General features: G+C 55.0%; 1 long non-coding RNA gene across 2 annotated transcripts in view; it reads right to left on the minus strand.

Moving 5' to 3' along the window:
* Positions 1 to 24996, minus strand: part of LOC308067410 — a 42588-nt gene extending 17592 nt beyond the window's left edge. The window contains exons 1-3 of one of the 2 annotated variants that reach the window (XR_013929591.1): positions 23048 to 24996; positions 18028 to 18290; positions 8219 to 8288 (exon numbers count right to left, since the gene is read on the minus strand). This is a non-coding gene — a long non-coding RNA (uncharacterized lncRNA). Of the gene's footprint in view, positions 1 to 8218; positions 8289 to 18027 lie in introns of both variants that reach the window. The other variant, XR_013929592.1, reaches the window with a different exon arrangement.
* Positions 24997 to 26820: the final 1824 nt, after the last annotated feature.

Genomic DNA, 26820 nt, shown 5'->3' on the forward strand with positions numbered 1-26820 from the left:
ATCATTCTAGTCCAGCCTTGTCAGCTTCTCTTCTACCCAAAAGGTGCCTGTCCTTGAGATCAGGATAGTAGGAGAAGGGAGGAAAGCTGGAAAACAGCTATTTCTGGGACTACAAATGAAATCAGGAGGAACAGCCCCGAAAGCCTCTCCTAGTCTTGGTCACCAGCAGCAGCTAGTCGTGAAGCTCCCACCAATTTTTTCCCAGTGAGAGCCAGAGGAAGAGACACATTGCACATGCCTTGCTAGACTTTCTGCCAAGCTTGTCAGCAAGGCACACTCAGCTGTTGCCACCCAGTATATGCAAACCTGGCCTGACACCCTCTCCTTTGCGTGGCTTTCTGGACCCTCTGCTTCCCACAGACCTCCCTAAATCACAAAGCCAGAAGCATCACTTGCAAGGTACACGCCATGCCAGAGGCGGCAAAGTCGTGCTCCTCGCAGCCTCCTGGCCCCAGGCCTTCTGCCAACACTGTCCCAACATGGGGTATGCAGGCAAAATTGCTGCTGGAGGAATCCACACCAAGTGGTGCTGAGCACGACCTTTCTGCTTTACAATAGTAACCTGAATCTTAAATACTGGATTTCTAGGCATGCATTAAAGCCATGAGACAATGGAGACAGCAAGGCTGGGGCTGGCTGCAAGCCAGCTCCGCGCTGGCCCTGCCAGCACCCAATGTTTCCCATTTCCTTCTTTTTTTACCCTGGCAGATAAATGAAGTCCCCCTGAGCCAGGAGGCAGGTGCACATGCAAGCTCACCCATGACCTGGGGACTGTGCATGGCTCACCCCCCATGCAAGGTGGATACCCAAGAAGACCCAGAGAGGTGGCTGTCTTCCTCTCTCACTCGCTCTCATAGGAGCATTGCTTCTCCCTTTAATTGGTTTCATTCATGGTAGCCCTTTGCTAAATGTAATTATGCCAGGCTCTCTCCATCTGTCTGCATTCAGGAAGAGCCATTGCTCCCAGTGTTTTATTTTCAATCTTTATTTCTGCATTAATCCCCTTTCTGCAGCTGACATGCACAACCATGCCCAGGACCTCCTGAGGCCATACAGGCACCAAGTGCAGGATTTGTTCCTGGGTCTCTCCTGGCTGGAGGACATTTTTTCACAGGAAAAGCCCCATACCTCAGGTTGCCCTCTGTAACTACCTCCACCTCTCAAGGATACCTGCATAAGCCAGTCCTTTTGCAGACACTCAAGAGCTGTCTGGGAACCCAGGCTAAGAGCAGGTAGCTTTATTTCGTCTACATCCACAGGTATAGGTATCCCAACATGGGGCATGCTAAGACACAGAGATGTCTCTGCCCTGTCTTCCCAAGCCCAGTACATAAAGGTAGCAAGATATCCACTCAAGGTGATGTGGACTGCTTTTCACATGAAGACAGCATTCAATCCTATGCTATCATGCTAACTTTCCTACCCAGGTACACGGATGGGGCGAACATGGCTGAGCACGTGTATTAACAAACCTCGGCTCTGCAAGGGCAGCTCATAGCTGCATGGCTGAGGCTGCAAAGTGCCCAACGCACCCAGAAGCATGTTGTCCCTTGAGGTACATTACTCGAGGTCCTTACACTTTCCTCAGCCAGGGTAGGTAGATCTTGGGGGGAAACACAATGCTAAAGGAGCGACACAGACCCTGGGCAATGAAGCACCATCTGGTGACCACTGGCTCCCAACACAATAGCCCACATTGGCAAGTTTATGATAGAGACCAGAGGCAGATTCCCATTCTCCCCATCAGATCCTGTGATGTGGTTTCAGGAGAGGGACCATGAGAAGCAGATGAGATGGCAAAAGAGAAAAGAACGCAGTGAGACAGACAGAAAGAGAGATTTATATGAAGCTAAAGTGCATACCCATAAACATGGGATAAGTAAATAGCCTGTAAGTATGAAATTAAATGCAGGGAATCCATGGCATTCAGTAATCAGTCAAATAACTCCTCCACCTTTTTTTTTAGTTTATCATCAGCATTTTAAAATGAGGCATTTATGCCAATAAGTAACCCAGTTGTATATCGTAACCCTGTAAATATTGGCTGGGATCTGAGAGATTCGTCCCGACAGACAATTCATTTTTACAGTTATTTTTGGACTCCCAGCTTTCGTGGAACACTGACTCTCTGTGTTGGATTTTATGCCCCTGAAATGTATTTACAATGCATGGCATCTGCATTGTGCATTACACACTTAAATCATTGCTTTTCATTCATCGCTTATAAAAAAAAAAATTGCAATATCCTGAAGCTCGAAATACTCAAATTCAAAATATTACTACTGCGTTTTTGGAGTATTACTATAAAATAATGTTGTGGGTTTTGATAAAGAAGGAAAAATTGATCATGAGGAACATGGATTCCCAAGATCTGGGAAGAAGGGGAGTTTGGATTTCACATCATGATAAATGAAAAAAATAAAAATAAAAGCTGAAAACCCCAGAAAGATTTATTTTCTAAACAAGAACATGGAAACATTTTGTCACTTAAACAAAGGGAGGAGGGTGGGGGAGGCTCCACATCCCTAGCTTGCTCTCTGCAACGGACAAATACTATCAGAAACAAAAAGCATGGCATAGTTAGCAGGAGTGGAGCTCAGTGCTTTAGATTTAATGATATGTATTAAGTTCCTTTTAGGGGACGCCTTCTGCAATCGTTGCGGGGAGGGGTGTGTGTGTGGAAAAAAATCATGGTTTTAAAGGCTTCTGTCATTGTTGCCTATGAGCCAAAGAGAAAAGCGCTTTCTTTGTCATCCGGGGGTTTATGGAAACACCTTAATGTGTCCTTTTCATAGGTGAAGCAAGGCGCACAAAGCAGCCGCGTGCCAACGCGTCCCCCCCGCCACCGGCAAAATAAATAAATGGAGGAACGTGGGGACAGCAGCCGTCGTAATCCCCCAGCAAAGCGGCAGCAAGGATGGTCTGGCGGGGTAAATATCGCATGTCTCCTGCCAAACCCCATGTGGGCTATTGTCCCGCCACCCTTTTTAGATGTCATTAAGGATTTTTCGCATACAACCAAATGAGCGGAGAGAACGAACGCACTCGCTCCTTCCCCACCAGTTGGAGAAGCCATGATGAGGCGGCTGGGAGACAGCGCAGGGAAAACACAGGGCAAATTAGGAAGTATGTTAATTCAGTTAATATCACAGAGGGGCTGGCGGGTGGGGGGGGGGAGGTGTGCACGCAGATTTTCCGCCCGAGGAAGGAGGTGGCAGAGAAAGAACTGGGGCATGCCAGCTCCCGTTATTGTTCTGCCTTCATCAGTAATTAGCAAGATAAGGAGGGGACGGCGTGAGGGAGGCAGCGTGGCGAGGACAAGGCAGTGCTGTACCCCACCTCATGCCCATGCGGCCATCTTACAGGCGGCGCTTGCCTCCCGCAAAATGGCCGCCAGGGCCCACACTGCCTCAGGCCTGCGGCCAGCCTGCCCTGCCAGGCTCCCCCCCAACCCAGCCTGAGGCGGCTGGCACACAGCAGCTGGCAGCAGTGGCAGCCATCCTGCAGGCCCACAGGGAAAGGGGGCCCTGGGAGTGAGGGAGTCGCTATGGTGGGCCAGAGTGTGCTCTCCAGGCTTGGCGAGCGGCCATCTTAGCCCGGGCCCTACTCACAGTGCCAAGGCGCTGGGCATGCAGCACTTCCACAGCTTTTACCCCAGCCGTCTTGACTGGAAAAATCACAAATAACACTTCTTCACAAGGCAGCACACATTGCCAGGGGCCTGCTCGTGGCCACGGCGGCAGCTGTGTCTTTGCCGAGGCTTTCCCCTCAGACACAAGCGGTGCAGGATCAAAGGCAGGGTTAGCCCCACGTGGGCAGCCACTTTTGGGGTGCAGCTGCCTGCCCAAATGTGCCCCAGTGACTCCCATGAGCTGCTGGGCACTGGGCTGGCACTGGAAGATGCAGCCTGAACAGGTATAGCAATACAGGTCAGTGGTTAAAGAGCTACGAGGGAAAACGTCACCTGACCAGCCATCAGAGAGCGAGCTATGGGCAAATTCTACCTTTCTCCTGGCCAAAACAAAATAAATTCCAAACTGAAACTGCAGAGATAGCAGTAAAGAAGATGTGAGCTTCCTAAATCTTAATTTAACATACATTTAAAATAAGGTCAGTTATAGCAGGAAAAAACACAGTAACACAGACAAAGCTACATCTGCATTTCCTGCTCCATGGGAGCTTTACAGCGGAAACATCAGTGTTGTTCAGTTCTCCAAACGAGCAGTACCAAATACCAACAAAGGAACCCTCATCCTTGGTCCCGGGCTGTCCTCAGGACAGCTACAGCAATTACTGACGTTAAAGCAGTCTTTGGGAAGTGTTTCATGTGTCTTTAGCCACGATAGGGCTATTAAACATGGTGCGATAGGCACACGACGCACACTGAAAATTTGGCATCTGCTCCGGTACTCTGTGGAAAACTAGAGCACGAGGGTGATTGCAACCGCACGCAGACAGGGCCATGTTATACATCTCTGTTAGACAGTGAAACATAAGGGATGGCAGGCTAGCTGCTCCACTCCGGGGTTGTCTACACTGAAAACCACACCATTATAATGACAGCACTATAGGTCAACTGCTACTGCTCCTCGCCACGCTGGTGCACATCTCCACTCTTAAACTGGCTTTCTCCAGTTTAGCTTAAACTGCTTCCAGCATGACATAACTGGTATACAGGAGTCCTGCCTTCTGCTAAAGTAAATAACCACGGAGGTTGTACGTGTACAGCTCCTTGCTTTAAAATCCACCCCCCCCACCCGTACGTCTGTAGCTAGACCTGCCCTTCGGCTAACCCTTCTGTACTCCGCACACTTCTGGGCTGTTCACAGTGCCCGTGAAACACTATTACACCCTGCTTCCCTTGGGTGCTAATCCTGCTTGTCAACCCAAAGGCAGAAGCAGACGGTGGCTTGGCATTTTGATTACGTTATGATCTGTTTGAACCTTCCAGACTCTTTTGATGTCTGTGCAAATTTGAAAGGGGGAGCCTTCGTCCTGCACAATGAAACTCGGCTATCACACGGTGAAACATCTCGGGATTCCTACATCCGTAGCCATCGCTAGATTTGGAGTGGGGAGGGGAGTTATGGTTCCTCCAGGAAGAGTCTGAAATTCAGACTAACCAGTTCTGGCCCTGAGCAGAGAACACCATGGGGACAGCGTGTTGCTCTTCAAACAAATGCATGCGTAAGGGAGTGTGCGCATGCACAGAGACACCAGATTTATACAAATAGATGCATTCATAGGAAAATGCAAATAGCATCCTCTTCCGTCCCAGGCTCCCTTCGAGCTCCTGACATCCCAAGGTTTCAGAGGAGTACAACCGAGCTTCAGATCAAACATTAGCCCTGCGGGGGTTCCCTCAGGGAAGCAGCCATGCACCGGGGTCTTTTCCCCGCTTCCATGCGAGGTTTCCCGACCCGGCCTTCCTTGGGTGCTCTGTTCTGACACGCATACGACACACGCGCGCGCATGCAGAGCCTTTCTAAAAGGCGCTCTGGGAATTGAGCTCCGCTTCCTCCTTCTTCTAAATCAATTGTCATAAACCAGCTTTTGTTTTATTTTTAACAAAGCGACAGAAATTATCTCCACACACAGCCCTTGCTGCTCCCACAGCCCCATCCTTTGGCACAACAAGCTGCCCAGGGCCCCCCGAGGACACGGGCATAGGAAGACAGCGGGAATAAAAAACAAGGGGGCAAGGGTGCTTTCTGGTGCACAGAAATATGCTCCTCCTCTCCTAGGCCCACTACCTGGCAGGCGGCAAGGCAGCACGATGTGAAAGGGGCTTGAGGGCGGGTAAGGCACTCGCAACTTCCCCATCCCAGTCTCCAGCGGGCCCCTTCATCCCCAGCCCACTGAGGTGCCCACTTTTGACCTGCATTTTACCTCGTGCACTGCAAACCGTTGCTTCTCTCACTGTTTGATACCAGCAAGAAGTGACCCCCGCAGCACCGCTGCAGCAGTTGATGGGCTGACATGCAACTTGTGACAGCCCAAGCTCTGCCTGCCTGTGGTACATCCCTCTCTCCAGCATAGCCAAGGACCCATCCCTCCTCCTTGCCCCATCCCACTCGCCCAGGTCCAGGACTCAGACGTATGGAGAAATTTCTTGATGAAACCTATCAGTGGGTGAGTGGCAGCTGAGCAGGTACCGAGCAAGACATGGGGCCAGACAGCAGCCAGGGGGGAAGGCAGCGGGTGGAGGGAACGTGCCTCAGGAGGAATACTCACAAAGGGCTGCTTTCATTAATAAAACATTCCCCCCTCAGTTGTCTTTTGATTTGGGTGTAAGAATTAACCCCATCTGCCCAACAGCACACTACCTACTAAGTCATCTCTGCTGAGGAAGGCCGTCCACTCAATTGCTACACTTCCCCCTGCCCACACTCCTCGGCTCTCCAGACCCCCTCCAAACAGTTCACCAGCTTCGCTGGGTCTGCCCTATTGAAGAGATCCTCTTCCCACAACGTAGATTAGACCCAGTGAAAATAGGCTTAGTGAAAGTACTGTTTCACTATTAATGCCCCCCCTGCCCCCCCGTCTTCACACCCTCTCACACCCAGAAAGATTATAACAAATCCCAATCACCTTTTGCCCCTGCTAACTACTGCTCCAGTCTTTGCACTGCATGCCTTGTAGCTTGAGCAGAGAGCCGGGCACAGGGTAGTACTTACATATATACACACACACATCTAGTCAGCACTGGAAGTGTTCAGCTGCAGAACACAGATCTCCCTGCACGGCATCTCGCCTTGTCACGACACCCCAACCAGTCCCTCTCTGCTGTAATTGCAACGCCTCATTGTCCTTGGGCATCAGCAGAAAGTTACAGCAAATCCTGCATTGGTTTAAGCATGATCTGTCCGTTCAAAATTGGTGGGGGGTTGCTTTTACATGACTGAGTCATTTCTATGGTCTCTCTGTTTCAAGTAAAACTGAGATGCAGAGATGCCTTCGAACAGACAGCCCCTTCATTTTTCCAGAGGTGTGTTTTAATGAGTGACTCGCCTTCCAAAAAGGGGCCGGCGGAGGGGAAGGACAGCAGATTCTCCACACAAATTCAATAGCTGGTAGGTTGCCATGGGCTAAAGCATTTCTTTTGCACACATGAAGGGAAGGGACTCCAGAGCACTAAGGGTTTTGCCTCCCATGAGTTATAGCTCTACCCTTCAAGAGCGGAATAAATGCTTTATCCCATTGCAGGCTGCGATGTATTCTACATAGATGGATTGATTTCCCCTATTGTTCTTAATAAATCCTGGCGCATGAAGAAACTCGCTGCACAGCCATTTTTCCTGCCTTGTTCTACCTTGCAGAAGTAATAAGGGTCAGATGTGACTGCAGTGGGAAGCAAAGGCCGTACGCAAGGCGGTACTTTGCTGGATGCAGTGGGTGTGCTGGCAGGGGCTCAGTGGGTGCAGCCAAGCAACCCCTTTTCTCTGTTCATTCCCCCTTTTAGCCTCAGCTGAGGAAAAGGGGAACCATGGCTGGGTACTGCAGCACCGGCGTGGCCCTGAGGGGAGCAGCCGCTCTACAAGCTGAGCCGGCACAAGCCCCCCTTCTCTGCACAGGGAAGGGCAAGGCTCTGGCCCTCTCTGACCAGAGCTCTCACAGTGTCTGATAAAAACAGGGCCGAGTCCTGCACGGACGTAGAGCCTCCCCGAGCACTCCCTGTTCCTTGACATGCCCTGTCCATCAGACCTGCCCCTGCCCACGTCCTAGCTGACAGGAGCACATACCACCAGACCAGGGGCTCCTCTAGTTTTTAAAAACAAAAAAACCACCCTCGAAACGCCAACCCAACCCCCCCTTTCAATGACTCCCAACTGCAAACTCAGACCCCCAGGTTGTTGTTGAAAGGCTCTCTCCCTCCCTACCACCTTTTCTACTCACAAAGTTGACACCCATCCTCTCTTCCTCCTCCAGGAGGGTGTTTGCTGGCCACAGCTTTGTTGGTGCCCAGCAAGGGGGCACTGCTGGGCTCTGGGAAGCAGGTGGCTTTGCATGGACCTGCCTTGGCCACCTGCCTCCAGCTCTATCCAGGCTCCCTGGATTATCGCTGCTGGCCTTCTCTAGCAGCAGCTAACAACCGGCCCCGTTTCAAAAGCTTGGCTGTGAAATTTGGCTGTGGGAGGGAGGGAGGGATCAGGTAAAAGAGCTGGTCTCCCATGCATGAGTTGAACTCAATCCTTCGGCAAAACTCCCAGGGACTCACCTCTCCTTGCTCAGGTGGAGACGTCCCAGCCCTTCTCAAGGCATCCCACTCCACGAACTTGCAGTCATGTCTGATTAAGGAAAAGAGAATTTGTCTCAATTAGAAAGAGGCTCCCATATGCATGGACGAATGTCAAGTAATTACCGCATGCCACTCATGGCTGAAAAAAAAGACTTTAAATTTGGGACCTTGCAAACTCGCATACACAATTGTGAGTGAGTTACAGACCTTGGCATGCTTCAGAGCATACCTTGTGCAGATGCTTTCAAGCCCGTCCCCTTGGCTGAAATACACCCAGCCACATAAAATACAGCTAGGCACGACCCTGTTCTCTAATAAGGAAATAAAGCCAAGTGGACCTGCGTTGCCAGAGCCCAGAGAGCAACACTGTCTCTTTAATTTTCTCCCTGGCTATCTCATCCTTTGCACAAACTCTTTCCTCCCCGTGGCTTCTTCCAGCCTGGTGGGCAAAGTGGGAAAACATCATTAGGGAGGAAAAATAATTTAGTTTGTTAATCAGTATCCAGTGGTGGGAAACAAGAAAGACAGAGAGCAGGGCTGGCGGTTAGGGCTTAGGAAGGGCCAGCACAAAGCCCACCATTCATGACATCTGGGGCTGGGATTCTCATTGAATTAAACAGACACAAAGAGCAGAGGCATTTCATGCTCTCTTCACAAGAATTATCATATCTCCCTGGCACTAGGAAACCTTCAGCACAGGAGAGGGGGAGAGAGAGAGAGAGAGAGAGAGAGAGAGAGTGTGAGAGAGAGAGAGGGGAAAGCGGGCAGGCTGGGTAGAAATATGGGGCAGGGTAGAGGAGGCTTTGTTCCAGGGTTGGATTTATGGATGGGATGCGGCGCATTGCTTTGCAGGGAGAGACAGGGCCCTGGCGCGCTGGGTCTAATAAGAATCAGCAAATGTGAAACAGGGGGCCCCTGTGTACCATGAAGCAGGGAAACCCGCGTTTGACAAGCCAACAGAATAACTGCTCGCGTCTCAAGGCTGTGGAAGGATGCTGACGTTCGTACGAGAGGTGTCGTCTTGTGTGTGTGTCAGCGAGGAGGGGGGAGAAGGGGAGAGGCGAGGAATATAAACAAGAGACCAGGCAGCATCGTTCAGTCATGAAAATTAATTAGCTAATGTGCAAACCATGGCTGCCTCTTCCCACTGCCCTGCAAGCATTCCCCATAAAGCTATGGTGTGTGCAGAACCTGTGACTGGGAATGACAGGGGCAGATTAGGCAGCTCCTTGGGACACAAGCCTGGCAGCGAGAAACCCACAGCCCATGCAAAAAAAAAAAGTGAGAAGGGGACAATTAGGGTCCTTGGGGAAGGGGGAGAACCCAGGGACCAGGAAAAAGAGAAACAGGAGAGACCTAGCACCAAGCTGAACCAGGCATCATGTTGCCACAGCAGCGTAAATTGGGGTGGAGCTCAAAACCTAGCCACTAATGGGGTCTGGTGGACAGCAAAAATCATTTAGGGTTTAGACTGCAAGCTCTCTGGGGCAGGCTCACACCACAGAGGCCCGTTCTACTTGGTCTCTGGGCATCACCAGAGGATCTGCTTTAAATACTAATTGCTCCGTGACCAAGACCTGTGAGCTGCTAGGAGCCTCCCTACAGCATCACCTGCAGGAAGAGGGGACAGATCTCTGACCTCATGTCCCCAGGGTAATTTGACCCTGTGCACCAGTGCCACAACTGAACATTGCTACCCGGTGATGAAGACAAGAAACTCCTAAACAACTTTATGTGCCCCGCCCCCGAGCTTTCAGATCCTACTACAATATCATATTACTTCTTTTCTGGGAACAACCACAAAAGAATGAGGGTGCAGGTAGCAATTACCCAGGGGAAAAGGGCACAAAAAGGGAATGAGGAGATGCAGAAAGCAATTGGTAGAGCAAAAATAAAGAGAGAAGCCTCTTCGATATGGGATGTGTGTGGTGAACAAGGAACGTGCTGGAGACAAAGGGATGCGAGGAAAGAGGAGAGGCTGGGATGGGCATCTCAGCAGACATGTAGGTAAAAGTTCAAAAGGAAGCACTAATTAGCACCCAGACCATCACTTTCCATTAATAGCTTGTCACCGTTTCCTTGATGTTGCTGAGAGCAGGAAAGTTGGTATGTGTGATGCTTACCTGTCTCTATCTCATTAACAGAAGTCAGGGTGAGAACAGATGTTTATTGCCTGCATCCAGATAGACAGGCCCTTTGCTGAACTGAGATGCAGGAGAGAGGGGGAAAGTTATGAAACAGACGCTTGTGAAACACAGGCCCATACCCACACGATGGAAGCCTAAATGTAGGACACTTCGATACCTGTACCAATGCAGGAACAGCCCCAGGCAGGTATCAGGCTCCAGGAGTCCACAACACAAAAATGCTAGGTCAAATAATTATAACCCAGGGCAAATACACGGCTGGCTGGGGGAAAATACTCCAGTGTCAGCACAAGGTATGTGCAAGGGGCCATGACTGCATTACGCCCAGGAAAGTAAAACAAAAGACTGCTTAATCCCCCAGACAAATTTGCTCAACCAGAGTCTACTCCGCTAGAAAACAGACAGCCAAAAGTCTTATCGAAAGCCAGAATGGAGAAACCCCGCAGTAAACAAAGAAAAAAGAAAACAAAAAAAAAGCCATTTCAAGCAAAGATATATCTGCATTGCATGTAATCACCTCCAAAGTAATTCTTCCAGCAGTTAAAAAAGGAGATTAGACCTCCTGGTAATACACAAAGGCCTCTCCTTTCCCTCCAACACATGCAACGGCTCCTGTTAGTGACACTGGGAAGGGGGAGTGTGCAAGGCAAGGCAAGGATGCCAATCAGCAGGTATCTGTGAGCTGGTAGCACACACCTGCTGGTGCAATGATGGGAACATGTGTGAGTGTGCACATTCCTAGGGGAACCCTTGCTTTCACAAGCACACAAATACACAAGCCAAAGGCTCCTCAAGAGCAGGAGCCCAAACTTCCCTAGGAGTGAACGAGGCAAAGCCAAAGGCAAAGAAAACATCAAGGCTGGGGCTGAAGGAACAAAGGCTTCCCCCTCTCAGCTTGGAGACATCTTCTTGGCCATTTAGCTCAGATCAAGTGTAGGCTCTGTTGACTCCCCCATCTATTCAAACAAGCACTTTCAATAGTCTGATAAGTCTTTTCTGTTCTATGGCTTCTCTACCCCTGTATTTGCCACCCCTGACCAATGCAGCTAATACCACATGCAGAAATACTGCCCTGAAGAGCCCTCGTTTAGATTGCGTGGTCAAGCACTTCAAAGTTAGGAAGTGTCCAATTTATGGCTGTCTGCACAACCTTAATTCCACCTCACTGTGCAGCCACCCTGGCCAGGGAAAGAGGGAGCGAGCTAAAAATAGGCTGTGACCGTGTCATTACAGCCACGTAAGGGCAACAGCAGGGAGAGGCTGAATTAACGTCTCATGGTCAAACTGAAATCAGGTACTCCCCGACTTGCCAGCGCTTGCTTTGGTGCCTTCAACCATGTACATTTTTAATATACAGAAATCACGTGCATTCCAAACATACAGAAAAATGCATTATTTATAGCTAATAAATAATAGATTGTTTATATAAGCAAAAAGAAAAACAATTGTAGGCAAGTGTAACAAATTCCTCTCCCTCCACCCCGCACCCACCCCTGCCTTCGTCCTGCACGGGCAGAGCGATTTCAAGCCCCGAGCCTCGGCACAGATTTCTGCCACTATGAAATACAGGACTAATGTTATCTGGCAGCGGCAGAAGGCTGCTCTCCCGGGGTCGGTGGGGAAGGAGGACTGCTGGGGCTGGCAGTGCCCAGGCCAACATACCCACACCTATCTACGCTTTTTCCTTCTGGCGCCAGGACCCGGAGGAGTTTTCTCCCAGGAGATGGGGCCGTGCTGGAAGAATATGAGCTAGAGGTGGAAGGGGGTCATGGAGTTGCCCGTGACTGTCCTCCCACCTTCCCTGGCTGGTCCAGAGCTCCGCAATACAGTGGTGGGAGACCAGGGTTTCACCCTGCTCATGGTCTGTTATTATTATTATTCCAGGGAAACAACAATTTTTCTTTTTCTCCCAAGAGGCAACTGAAGGGAAATCGTGATTCCAAACAATTCATAATTCAGCTAAACCTGAAAGGAATTAAAGGGACAAAGAATAGGCATTTCTCAAGCTGAAGAGTTTCCCCCGGCCGAATTTCAAGGGCCTGCAGCAAACAATGGGAGTGTCAGAGGTGCTCAAAAAGAAAAAAAAGTTCAAGAATCTTTACAATAAAAAGTGTTAGGCAACACAGAGGTCAGAGCCAGCCCCTCCTATAATAAATAGCACGACCATCCTACATTAACTATAGGAGACATTTTAATGCAGTGCCTCAGCTTCGTGCTAATTATACTTTTTCACCATATTTTGAACCTAAGAAAAAATGTCATCAGTTAATTATAACAGATGAGAGAGTGTGAAGACTTCCTCAATAAATAATGCCTTGATATCTCATATCCAACAAGCTGCGTGCTCTGCTCTGAAGGTGCCCAGAAATATGTCCTTTCAGGAAATATATCAAGAAATGATGGTCCCATAAGCTGGCTTTGTTTCCAAGCCTTGATTTTCGGCCCAATAATTAAGTGATTTTTATGGATCAGGGAGAGTAAAGGTCGTGGGACTGTTGGAACAGTGCCAGAGAGTCAGTGTTTAAAAATAAATAAATTCCTAAATCAAAATGAGATACAAGAGACCTTAGCAAATTCCCCCCACGGCTGCACAGGCAAGCACACAGAAGCGGTTTGGGTTTTGGACTCAAGTCCCATGCTTCCTTCACTCCCGGCGTCTCCACGGGAGTCTGGCATGCACAGAAAAAGCCTGGTTTTAATGAAACCAGGCCACCGCTGCCAGCATGCCACCGGGAGCCAGTCACCGCCATCCACCTGCCCTGAGGAGGAGGGACCCCATCCCCTGGCTGCCGTGCCACCCTGGGTGCAGCCCCCCGCTGCATCCATCCCTGCAGAGGCTGGTGGGCATCTAGGTCATTAGGAAGGTTCCTCAACTAAACCATCATTCTTTCAAGCTCCCTTCCCCACCCGGCACCCCTTACTTCCCCCTCTGAAGAGCTGGGATTTGGCGTGGGAAAGATGTCTTTGGGCTTTTCACAAATCCAGTATCCCCTTGAACCAAAACCAATTAGCCTGGCCCAAGGTCCTGCCATTGAAGGACTGTCCCTTCTTTTCAAACCCCCGCGGGCTCAATTGCTCTAAGGAGCCTGGATGTGAATGAGCAAAGCCCACTTAAAGTGGTACTTAAGGCCAGACCAGGGTGAAGGAAAAGAGAAAGCCTCTATAGGAACAGCAAGCTGAGTTTCCAAGAGACAGCTAACTGCCGGAGATTGTGTTCTTTTGCTCCCCCCATTTTCTTTTTTTTTACTCCTACTCCTGAGCTTTCAAGGCAAATGCTCCTAACCAAACCTGGGCCCCTGAATAAATATTAGATGGCACCTGAAAACGTGAAAGCCAGAGCCCTGGCTATGTGTGGATGCTGGGAGCCCGTCAGCATGATGGCTGAGCCTCGTACCAGCACAAGCTCTGGTCCCAGACACGTGTGCCTGGAGGGATGAAGGCAGGGAAGGAGGGTAAGAAGCCCGAGATGATGCTTTTCCAGCTGGGCTTTTGGCAAACACCTTCCCGAGGTGAGTGGGCTCGTGGGCATGAAAAACCAAAATCCTAAACCTAAAAAGGGTGACTCCCAGCATCATGTGGTGGGGAAGCCAGCGTGGGCAGCCACGCGGCCATCTTGTACTCATGACTCCTGAGGACTTCCAGGGGCTTAGGTTGACCGAGGGGCTGTGATGCAGCAGCACCGGTGGCAGAGGTGACACGTGGTACCCACATCATGAATGGCATGTGTGCATTGCCACATACCAGGCACCAGCACCTTGACACTTGCAGCTGGGAGAGACTCCTATCACCTGCACAGATGCCAAATTAGCACCTTCCTTCCACCAAGACACGAGGAAGCATGCTTCCAGCACACAGCCATGATCCCTCCCTGGTGCATGAGCAGCACCCATCCACAGCCACAAGTGTGATCAACCTTCCAAGCCCCTGAGCTCTGCCCCTTCTCCAGCAGCATGGACAAAGCCAGGGCAGAGCAGCAGGTAAAGGGAGGCACCGGCCGCCCGCATCAAGGGTGCAGGGAGGGGGTGGGAGCAGAGAGACACAAAAGAAATGGCCGAGGCCAGCCTCAAGCGTCAAACCTGCCATTGCCAGGCAATTCTGCAAAAATGCCCATTGATGGGATTTCATCCATAACCAAGCAGGAGGGCTCACACGGCCCAGCTCCCGAGGCAGCTCCTTTGAATGGCTGGGACCAAAGAGCCCCTTCTCCACCTACCCCTGAGTCTGGGTGGGTTTGGCTTCCCTAGGTATCTGGTAACAACTCCCTATCACCTCGTGCCTCAAGCCAAATGCAAGGCATGACAGACAAGTTTCAGGAAAAGATGGGAAATAATGAGTTGGAGCACACAATGTCCCAGGGCATCATTTCCCTGGGGTGAAACCCACAAACGGTATTTTCCATTTACCCCCCAACAGCACACACTGATTCTTCCCCTTTCTGGCTCCCTCTGCCCATCTCCAGCTCTGCCTGAAGAACAAAGACATCACGGCCCAGCTCCAGAAACCTCACCCACGTCTGGCCTACGCTGCATCCTATCGCTTTGCCAGCAGAGTCCCACAGAGAAGAGAAAGCCGCCAGCAAGGGCCAGGAATACTGGGACCTGGGGTCTTGTCCCAGCACAGCCAAAAAAAAGACACCTTCCCTTCCGGGTTTGGGCTGCGCAGGGGAAAAGATCCATCCAAAGCCAACAGCCACGCAAACAGGGCAAAGGGTGAAGCCACAAAGGGACCCGTGTGTAGCCAAAATCCACCCCTGGCCCAAAGATGGACTCTTGGAGAACCTCCTTCTGCCGCGGCACTTCAAAAGGACAGAAAGCAGAGACCTGACAGTGGGCTGCCAGGGGCTCTCTAAATGCAGCGGGTATTTCACAAGCAGGGATTTACTGGGGGGCTTTATCCACCTCCTTTCCCCCCACCCATGTGCACACGAGCTGGGGATGCTCATACCACCATCCCCCATCGTTCACTGCCACCTCCCTCATTAATTGAGGGGGGGGTCACCTCCACGCCTCCCCAAAACACCCATGGGCTCATGCCGACAACAGGGGTGAAAATGAAGAATTTAAACGCAAGTAAAAATTCAACCACGATTTTTCTCTCCTGGAAACTAAAGGCCAAATTACTCAGTCCCTGTCTCAATCCCCTCTGGGGCGAACTGCTCTGGGATAAGCAAACCAAAACCATGGCCTGAAAAAATACTTGAAAAATCAGTTCAGAACAGACAATTTTGAGGAGAAAAATAATTTAGGAGTCAAGGGTGGTTTCTGACCAGCTGATCGAACAGCAAGGTGAAAAAGCTTGCCTCAATCCTTTGTAAGAGTTCACATGTAGACACGGATTTCCACACTTCCATTTTATTTCACGGATTTTTTATATATATATGTATTTATATATACACACACAAAGACATTTATTATATGTGTATATATTTTTTTTTCCTCAGATCCTCTTTTTATATTTTCACCTTTTGCAATTACAAAAGCCAGGAACAGAAATACCTCCTGGGTTCTGCCAGTGCAGAAACACTCCCACCAAACAGATTTTCTTTAACACGCTGGTCAAATGATTCCTCCTGAATTATATTCATTAGGAATTTGAATGTTTCTTTCCTCCATCCCCCATCAAATCATTACTCCGGAATAAATGCATTCATCAACCACCTTGCTCAGTTGCCTCCTGCTTTGTTCAGTCTAGTTTTAAAGCATCTCCACTGAAACCGTTTGCACCTGACTCGATGCTAGTGTAGGGAGGGGAGAAAAAAAAAAAAAGAATAGGAGAAGAATTGAGTGCCACTCACAATATTGTGGAAATAATTGGAAAATTATTTCTTAAAAATAACCAACATAATAAAGGGGGGAAATGACTACATTCTCTCCTCCCCACCTCCGATCTCTTCCACAATTTCTGGGATTGCATCGAGCATACATATTCCAGATGGGCTGGAGAGAAGGAGGTTGGTTCTTAATGACACGTCTTTCGTTGCCTTTGGAATGAATGATTCATTCGGATCTCGCCGAGACTCGGTGCCACAGTTGAGTTACATTTCTAGAAAATCCGTATCTTTAATTCTGGCGCTGCGTGTGGGACCCAGCAAATCATGGAATTACTGCTGTAACTTCGGATTAGTAACGCTTTCTAAATGATAGTCTAATTCCAGGCCTTCATGCTTTTCAGCGTTCACACTCACACAGCCTTTTCCCTGGGAGGCTTCCTGCGGAATTAGTGCTGGCATCTTCGTCTTTCTCTGCCCTTTTTAATTTCTCCAATGACTTCTCATTAGAATACATAATAACAACAGCTCCTCAGAACTTTTCTTTCTCCCGGTATAGCCAAATTCAGGCTGAGATCCTTTTTCCTTACTGTGGTTATGGCGGTGCTTTGCTGGCCCTGGAAGGGTGCACAGGCATATTTAGCTTTGTGGGCCTACGTGGCATCTGACGCCATTACCCCGTGCAAGGGAAGGTGGAAAACCTGCCTCCGAGGTGCGCGGGGCTCCCACCTCTCGCCGTGCCCGCACACCGGTGGGCACAGCCAGGCTGCCCTCTCCCCCCAGCCGGGGAAGAGGCACAGGGCAGGTACCCTCGCTCCGAGCGGTGGGAGCTGGCAGCATCTTCCCACCGCTCCTCACCTCCCGCAGCGCCTCCCGGGGGGGCAGAGCGCCAGCAAACAGCCCACTCACAATCCCAGCCACCCCGGGAAGCTTTTCCTCTGCAGCCTCCCCGGCGCTGTCACGGCCCGCGTGGGTCCGTGGCGGCGCGGGGATCATCCCCGCAGGATGCAAACGGCCAGCGCTGGGCGAGGGGCTGGCGGCGATGCCCCACGCCCGGCCCCTGGGTGTCGGGGGGGCGCGGGGGAGCCCGGCCCGGGCCAGGGGCGCTCGCCCCACGCCAGCTGGGGAAACGTGCCGGGGCGGCTCGGCAGAGCGCGCGGTGCTTTGTGTCGCCATGGGAACGGAATGCAGATTTGCCAATTGCTTTTTTTTCTTTCTTTCTTTCCTTTTTTTTTTTTTTATTATTATTTGCCAGACATTGTAATACATATTATGTTTCAACTTCTGGGGCTTGCAGCGGAGGTGAGGGAGGCTTTGTGCCTTGCTCGGCTCCCACAGAAGCCCCAGGGCCGGGGTGGCTGCACGCCAAAGGGGTGCACCCAGCCGCAGGACCCCTTCCCTGGGCACCCCCCTCCCCGGAGACACAGACACACACACACCCCAGCTACGGACAAAAGCAACAGCCACCGCACAAGCAAAGTAGATCACATTATCACCAACTTGACCTTCCAAAGGGAGGCCAGGATCAAACCCAAAGCCGAAAAAATAAAGAGAGGAAAAGAGGAGAAAAGGGAAAACATCCAAAAGCCGGGGTTTTTCGAGGTCTGACCCACAGGCTGGGGAAGGGGGGGAAGGAATTTATTCGGGGAGGGCGCTCGCTCCCTCCACCCTCCCAGAGCCTTAGAGCCCACAGCCTAAGAGAAAATTTCGAGGTACGTTTAACCGAGTGTTAAACCCCAGATTTCTTTGGCAATGGAAGCATTCGTGCAGGGCTCGCCTCCCTTTCCCCGGCCCTCCCGCCTGCTGCCGCGGAGCCCCGGGCTGCCGCTGCCCCGAGCGGCCCGATGGGGAAGGCGCGGAGCCGCAGCCCTTACCTGGAGCCCCGAGGGCGGCGGGTCGGGCCGTCTCTGCACCGCCGGTCCTGGTGCGGCCGCTTCCCCCGGGCGAGCAGGTCTGGAAGTCATTTCTACTTTCGGTTATCTAGCTTTATGATGGCTCCACAACACTCATACAGCTAGATAACCAAAGACAGAAACATCCCTCCGTCGGGGATGCCGGCCATCCATCAGTCCGTCCATCCATCTGTCCGTCCGTCCGCTCCAGGGTGCGGTCAGGGCCGGGGCAGGGCGGCCGGGAGCTGCCACCGGGAACCACACACACACACATTAAAAAAAAAAAAAAAAAAAAAAAAAAAAAAAAAAAAAAAAAGAAGAAGAAATAGAGAAAAAGATAAATACAGGACGGAGAGAACGAGCCGGGGCAAAGCCACGGGCGCTCGGCAGGCAGGCGGCACCGCCGGCTGCGGGGCTGCCACGGGGGCTCAGGGCGGGCTGCGGAGAGGCGAACAGAGCCGAACAGAGCCATACCGAGCCGAACAGAGCCGAGCCATGCAGTGCCGTGACGAGCCGTGCCCAGCCCGTCGCGGTACCGGCCCGGGCGCACGGCACTCGCGCTCCCGGCCCGCTGCCCAACTTCTACTCCCCTCGCATGGTAATCGCCCCCTTTGGGAAGTGACGTCACGCCACGCACAGCCAATCCCCGGGCCCGCATTTAAATCAGCGCCCCCTTTCCCGCGCTTTCTAGCCCCGGCCCGACCGGGAGAGCGGCGGGTCGTGCCGCGCCCCCGCGGCGGGACGGGGCGGCACGGCACGGCACCGTACCGTACCGGGCGGGATCGGCCCCCCCTGCGGCTCCCCGGCACCGGCCTCCCTCCGCCCGCTTCGCCTCCCGGCCTGTGCTAGAGGGTCGTTCTGTCATCCCCCGCCTCCTCCCGCTCCGCCGTGCCCCCGCGGCAGCTCCGCCGGGCCGGCAGAGACGGGGGAGAGGCGGACAGCACCCCTGCACGGCCGGGCGCGGGGGGACGCACCTGCGACTAACTTGCCTCTCCCTGCCCTCGGCATTCCCCTCTCTCCCTTTCCCCTTTCTCTTTTCCTTCTGCCTTTTCCCTCTCCCCTTCCTCTCTTCACTTTCCTCTCTCCCTTTCCCCGGCCTTTCCTTTTTCCCTTCCTTTTCCATTTCCGTCCATTTCCCTTCCCCTTTCCCCACCCCTTTCCTTCTGCGTTTCCCTGGTCCCCCCCACGCCATGCCCCCCCCCCCTATCCAACGCACCCCTCTCACACCTTCTCCTCCTCCAGCAGCGCTCGCCCCGTCCGGCCTCTGTACCCGGGGGCAGCCCGGAGGGCCCCTTTCCCCGCAGCCAGACGCGGGGCCCGCCCGTCCCGAGCCGCACCCGGGGGCTGGGCGCACACCCGCGATCCCGCATCGATCCTCTCTGCTCCCCTTTCCCCCCTCGTTTTAATTATCTCTCCTCCAGATTCTGCTGTTTCCCGCACAGGTTCCTAACGCGGTATGCCTGTAGCGGCGAATCCAGCACATACAAATGATAACAACAACAACAATAATAATAATAAAATGCCAGGAGGCAAATATGATTATCTGGGGTGCCTATCTGACCTACTCCTCATTAAAAAAATATTTTAAAAATTAAAGATAAAAATTGTAACCCCTCGCTGCTTGAAATATCGCCTTCCTTTAAATCCGAGGCGAGGGTACAATGTGACCTGCTGCAAAACGAGGGATCTGCGAAACGAAGCGATCGCGGCGGGAGCAGCCGCGGCTGAACGCAGCCTGCCGGTCCCGCCGGCTCCGGCTCTTGGCGAGCGCCGCTCGGGTTATTTATTCCTTCCTCTCCTCGCCTCCCCCCTCCCTGCCATACCCTTAAAATAAAATATGAAAAATAATTAAAAATGAAATAAATAAAACCTACGAGCTCAATTAGGCTAAAAGCTACAGGATCAGCGCTGCCAGCCCCGCTGCGAGCCGGCTCTGCTCCCGGCGCCCAGGCGAGCCCGGCCGCCCGGCCCGGTTCCCGGGAACCGCCGGCTGCCTGCCGCCTCCCGCCTAACGAGAAACGGGCCCTGGGGTGCCCCGGCCGCCCCGACGGGTATGCGGAAGGTGAGGAGAAATCTTTGCTCCGTTCCCAGCCCCTCGGCGTCTTCCCTGCGGCCAGGAGCCGCTCTGGAGGAGACTCGGCCGAGGTTTATTTTGATCTGCCCCAGAGCGCGGAGGGGGGGTAAATTGCCACGAATCGGATCTCCTTAATTTTCCAGCTCTGGATTTTCTCCTCATCTATGGCTGCCGCCGTCAGGGTGATCGCTGCCCGTGTGCTCCCCGGCTGGGGCGGGAGAAGGCGGCCGCCCGCCCCACCGCCTCCGAGGGACAGCCGGGGGGTGCGGGGATGGCGGTGCCGAGCGGACATGGGGATACGGGGGGCTCGTCTGGGCCACGGCCCGGCCTCAGTTTCCCCCCACTGGGGGTGGCCCCGTTACTCACCGCGGGGGCCCGGCGGCGGGGAGCGGCGCGGGGCGCCTCCGGCAGCCTCCCCCCAGCTCCCGGGGCCGTTCCGGCGGCGATGTGGCCCCGCTCCGGCCCCGCTGTCCCTGCGGCAGCGGCGAAGGGGACCGGGAGGGCAGAGCCAGCCCCGCCAAGACGCAGCTGTGCCCGGCTGCCGCCGTGCGAGGTCTCTCGCCCGCCGTGCCTTACCCCGGGGCCGCCGGGTCGCTCGGGCGAGGATGCAGTGGGTAAAACACCGCACGTCGCCGGGCTGCTCGGGGCTGTGGACGGGGTCCCCCCTCTCTGTCGCTCAAAGAAGGCGATTTTCTCGGCAGAAATATATATAATATATTTTTTCCCCCTGCTCCTTTTTGGCAATGCCTTGCTCTGCTCAGAGCTCTCGCCTCGCCCTGCTCTGTACAGAGGCAGAGCCCCAGCACCTGGGAGAAAATTGCACCTTGTGCTTTGAGTATTTTGGTATATTTTAGGCTTTGGTGATTTTGTGTTATTTTATTTTGGGGAAGGGTTGGGTTGGGGTTGGTTTTGTCTGGTTGTTTTTTTTGGGTTTTTTTTTTGGTGGGGGGTGTTTGGAGCAATTTTAGGAGGATACGTACAAAATGGCTCCTTGGCACAGCTCAAAGCACCAGCGAGCAGCCTGGGGAGGAACCGGCGGGGGCTGCCTGGGCTCCGGAGCTCCGGCGGTCGCAGCGGGCAGCGCCGGTAGGTAACCCGCGTCCTGCCTCACCTGGGCCGCCCTCGGGGGCCGCGGGGACCGTGGGACGGTCCTTTTTCCCTGCCCGCACCCGCAAGAGAAAACAACCCGGGGCTGCGGGCGGCCCGACGGGGCGGGGAGGGGCGGCGGTGCCGGCGCGGCTCTGGCCATGGTGCTGCACCGCCCCGGCCCCGGCGCGACCACGGCCCTTCCGCGCCCACCGCGGGTGGCACGGCCCCCGCCGCCCGCTCCCTCCCCGGGTGACCCTGGAGCCCAGCAGGGCGGGCGGCCCGGCCGGCCGCACCTCGGAAGAGCCCCGCTGCCCAGCGCCCGCCCGGTCACCGGGCCGTCCCTGAATTATTTAACGTGATCGCCCAGTAACGAGTCCGCTGCCTTCCCCTCTTCTACGTCCTGCACGTCTGACGTCACTTTTCTTTAATTAGGAGAAGTTATTTTTAGCCAACCTGGAGTAACCCCCCGCGCCTCGCAGCCTCGAGCTGCATCTTTTCTTAATTGTTGTGGGTTTGGTTCGGTTGGGTTTGGTTTGGTTGTTTTTTTAAAAAATATATTATCCTTCTAAATCGGGGCTTCGCCGGCTTCGCACACAAGCGGCAGCTCTCGACGGGCGTGAAGGAAACGCGTCGCTTTGTTTAGCAATTAAAAGCCTCCTCTGAGCAAGCCCCGGCGCAGAAAAGGCAAAGCGGCAGCGTCCCAGCCCCCGGCTGCTCTTTTTTCTCTCCGGCCGTCGGGGGCCGGGACTCAGGTGGGGACAGTCCCGGAGCCTCCTCGCTCGGTGGGGCGAGGTGCTGCCCGGCCGGGGGCCGGGGGTGGAAGCACGTCGAGGGGATCCGGCCAGGTGCAGGCTTTCAGGCCACCTGCACTGCTATGATTCGGGTTTCCTTAAGGCTGAGGCCTAAAATGCATTTTGCTTCCAGGAAGACACAGGGGGGGAGGAAAAAAACAAAACACCAACCACAAACCCCAAGGAAATAAGCGTTCGCGGGGAGGGAGCAGAAGGGAAGCATGAATGGGAGAAAAAAAAAAGGGGGAAAGAAAAAAAGAAAACAAAAAAAAAAGAAAGAGAGAAAAATAGCAAAAAAGGATGAAATGAAATAAAATAAAATATTAAAAAAAAAAAAAAGCAAAGAAAAGAGACACAGCAAATGAAGAATAAAATATCCTCCTGCACCAGAAGCCAGTGGCGGAACAGGGCACGGGCAGCGGTGGCCCCGCTGCTGCTCCTCGGCGGTAAATCCGAGAAGGGAAGCGGGTCGCCTCCGTGCCCCCCCCCTCCCCCCCCGCTAAATGGGGCCCCGCAGCAGCACCCGCTGCGCCGGGAGGAAGAACTTCCCCAGGAGCCCGGGATTTCTCCCGCGGCCTAAAGCCTGGGTGCCCCGGAAGGCTCGGCCTCGTCCAGGCGTTTTGTCCGGTGCCGCCTCTCCGGCGGCGAGCGGGGACGTTTAGTGGCACCTTGGCAGCCCCCCGGCAGCGCTCGGCCCCGGCTCCCCGCCGACCCGTCGGGGCTCAGCCCGCCCCAGGTCCCACTGCCGAGCTGCACCGTCCCGGGCAGCCTGGGAGAGGCTGCAGGAGCAAACACGTCCCCGGCAGCAAAAGGTCCCTCGTGTCTCCCGGGCCGCCCCGGTGTTGGTCCCGGTCCCGCGTGGTGCCGGTACCCGGGAGGCACCCAACTTCCCGGCGGGAACCGGCCCGACTTCGTCTCCCCGCTCTCTCCCGCCCCACCGACAGCTGGTCTGTCGTGTCCTCCCGCCCAGGGGCAAAAGTCCTCCCGCGCCCTCCCGCCTCCCCGGGGCCGCCCCGCCGAGGCGGCGATGCCCGGCCGCGACACTCACTCTGGCTGCCGTGCCGAGGGCAGGACGGCGGTCCCCGGGAGAAGCGGGCGGCGGGGGGCCACCCCCCCCGCTGGCGGGCGGGCGGGCAGAGGGGCGGGCAGGGCTGCCCCCGGCCGAGCAGCGGCCGCCGCGGCCCCCAGCCCCGGATGCGGGCCGGCGGGGGCGGCGGGGGTGGCTCTGCCCGGGCTCCTTGCGTCTTCCCGGCTGCTGCCGGTGCCGGCTCTGGTTGCTGGCCAGGAGCTGCCGCCGCCGGCAAGCTCTGCCCGCACTGACGTCAGCCCGGCAGCCTCCTATTCACTCCAACCATGGCGGAGAGGAGGAGGAGGAGGGAGAGGGGGAGGGGAGGAGGCGGGGGGAGGGAGGGGGAGAGGGGGAGGACGGGAGGAAGGCGGCGGTGGCGGCGGGGGTTGGTGGCTGGCAGGCATCGCGGAGCAGAAAGCACAGCCGCTCCGCCTCACCCCTTAATTACCCTCCGAGGATGGGGCTGCTCGGGGGAGGGGGGCCCTGTCATGTCCGTCCGCCCCCCCCCCCCCCTCCCCGGTGAGACCCGGTGCCGCCCGCTCCCTCGGGGCCACCGCCGCTCACCTGGCGGGCCCGCCGGGCATCCCGTGCTGCCCGCGGCCCCGGGCAGCCCTTCTCCGAGGGGACAGCCGTGGCCAGGCCCCCCCGCTGCAGCCCGGGAACCCCTTCGGCGCTGTGCCCGTTCCCTCAAGGACCCCCCGACCCCCGCCACGGAGAGCAGGGAAAGGAGCTACAGCCGCCCCCTGCTCTCCGCTGCCCGGGGCAGCTCCCCACCGCCCCCGGCCACCGCCCCCGCTGCCCCGGCCCGGCCCGGCGCGGCCCCGCACCGCTGTCCAACTGCTGAAAGGCCCCGCCGCCGCCCGGCCCGGCCCGGCCCGCCCGCAGCCGTCGGCCAGAGCCGGGGCACCAGCTGCCCCCGGGCTGAGGCCACGGCCCTGGAGGTAGGGGTCCCTTCTGGAGCCGTGCCGGGCTGTGCCGTGCCGTGCCGGGCCATCCCAGCCCCGACGGGCAGGCCGAGCCCCGGAGACCGCTTCTCCCCGACAGCCGCAGCGCAGCTCCCGGCGGCCGCAGCGAGCTGGAACCGGGGCGCGGGCACGCAGGTACCGCCTGCGCATCCCTCCTCTGCTCCCCCTCCATTTCTATCTTCCTTATCTTCTTCACAGAATTAGACATACACTGCATCGCCTGCAGCCTTTGCAGTAAGGCAAAAAAAGCCCCCCAAAGCCCCCCACCCCCCCCGAGCCCCTACTGGCACACCTTTGCTTCGCTTACGACCTCTCCTCCTCTTCCTTCCTGCGTTTAACCTGGCTCATATTTTTTATCTCCGATTCACTCCACCGATGCCCCGAAGCGGCTCTGGGGAGTCTCTCGGCGCCCCGATGAATACCCAGGTATCCCCAGACAGGTTTTCTATGTAGGAACAAATAAACCGATCGAGCCCCAGAGATCTGCAACAGCCGAACACGCCGCCTCGCCTTTACATTCGTGTTTTTAAATTCCCCCGTTATTTTCCTTTTTGCATCTGCGAGTTGCCACGAAAGGAAATATAACCCCAAATGCCACTGCCAGCAGAAACCGGAGGTCGTTGCCAAATTCCGTAGTATTTTATTTTAAAAGCAATTAACACCATTCAAAAAAAAAAAAAAAAGCGCGTCTTCTCCTCTTCCCGGGGAGTGTAAGAAATCCTTTTGCTCACCCAGACTCGAAAACCTAATGGTATTGTCGTTAAACACGGAAAGGAGAATATTAAGAAATAGCAACACTCCCTCCCGAGCGCCCCCCCCCCCCCCCCCCCAGTTTATTTGCCCTAATAATTAATTCACAAGAGCTTAACTTCGGTGTAACCCTGGCGGTCTTTTCATTAAAAAATCCCCGCGTTTCCTATTGAATTAGCTCTGCTCCATTGTCGCTGAAATGAAGACGCCAAACCAACTTTTACCCCGAGCATTTTCTCACCAGCCCAAAGAAAAGTCTCTCTCCTTTTTCTTTTCTCCGATTTTTTCTTTCTTTCTTTTTTTTTTTTTTTTCTTTTCTTTTTTTTTTTTTTTAAATTTCAAGCACCCGGGCGATGGACGTGTCCTGCAATTTAACTACTTTCAAATTCTTTGTTCGGGTCCCACCGGGGCTCTATTGTCACCCTATTGAGAGAGCTTATTGCCAAGTCAAGCCTGAGAGAATTGAGACACACACGGGAGGAGCCCCGGGGGCTGGGAGCGGGCTCCGTGGGCTGCTCGGCACGGGGGGACCCCGGCCCAGCCCCGAGGGAGCGGGCAGGGCGCTGGGCAGGGGCTGCCTGCAGCCCCCGGCCCGGGGTAACCGGCACCGATCTCCCCGGGGCCTCAGCCGCCAAAGCAGCCCCGGCCCCGTAGGGCCCGCAGGAGCCCGGCCCGGGGGTGATGATGGGGCAGCCCCGGCCTGGGTACCCCCCAGGATCGGGCTCCTTTGTACCCCCGAACTCCCCCTCCCTCAGCCCCCGCAGCGCCGGCACCGTCCGTGCCAGCAGCGCCCGGGCTCCGGTACAACCGCTGCGGGCAGGAGCGGGACTTACCTCGGATGCCCGCGGTGCCGCCAGCCTCCCTCCCTCGCCGGTTCTCCCTTAATCCCGAAAAGGAGGGTCCTCCCCTCTTCCTCCATCCCACCCCCGACCCCTCCACCTTGGAGCCGGCTCCCGCCTGCCTCCCCTCGCCCTCTCCATCGCTCACTTTGGGAGCTCTGGGACTCGTCTCCCGAGCAGGAAAACAGCGGGATGTGGGGGACTGCTTTTCTTTTCCCTTTTCCTTCCTTTCCCCCCGCCCGCCCCAAGATGTAAAAGGGGGTGCGAGCTGGAAAAGGGGGGTACGCGCCCCAGGGAAGGGTTATTTCAGGAGAAAAAAGCAGAAAGAGCGGTGCTGGGCACGGATTCCCACGTAAGCCCGTACGTCACCTATAAAATTTGCCCGTTTCTCCCGTTTCTTGGCTCCCGGGGGGGCGGCTGAGATACTTCTGCCTGCTGAGGGAGGGGGTGTAAAACCCCGTTAAAAACGTCTTGCTCCAGCTGGGAGGGGAAGGCAAAGCCGGGGGATGCTGGAGGGCAGGGGCCGCTTCTCCGCTTCCCCCCCTGCCCCGGGGTGATGTTTGGCTGCCCCCTGCTCCCCCAAAACACCCACTCGCAGCCCACCTCAGCCCCTCGATGCCAAGGAGCGATGCAGGTTTACGGGGTCCCACGCCGTTCGCACTGGCAGGACCGCGGCGGGGAGGGGGGGACGGCGACCGTCTCTCCTCCGCTCCCCGCCGCGACCGGCGGCCTCTCCGCCGTGCCCCGGGGGAAGAGGAAGCCCTTGACCCCTGGCCCCGGGGGCAACGGGGTTAAACAAAGTCCCACCGCCCCATTATCCGACCGACAGCATCGAGCCCCCGGCGGGGAGCAGGGTCTCCAAGGGGGGGGAGGGGCGGGGGGAGATTCGCATCTCTCACCGCCTGTACCTGACCCCGACGGGGCACACCGGGATGGGGATGCTTTCCCGACAGAGAGACAAAAAGCCTAGGGGGTTAAAAAAAAAGAGGGACCCTACACACCCCATCCCGACTTCTGCGTTGCCATCAGCCCTGCTGAAACAGTGGATTTTGGGGTTTATTTCGTGGTTTTGTTTTTTTTTTTTTTACCGTGGTGATTTTTTTTTTATAGTGGTGCCGCGCACTGCCGAACCTCCCTGCCCGCAGCCGGGTGAGGTACAGGCAGCCCCGGCCCAGTCCTGCCTGCGGGCACGGCTGCG

Source organism: Falco punctatus, assembly GCF_963210335.1.
Source record: "Falco punctatus genome assembly, chromosome: 7".
Taxonomy (NCBI): Eukaryota; Metazoa; Chordata; class Aves; order Falconiformes; family Falconidae; genus Falco; species Falco punctatus.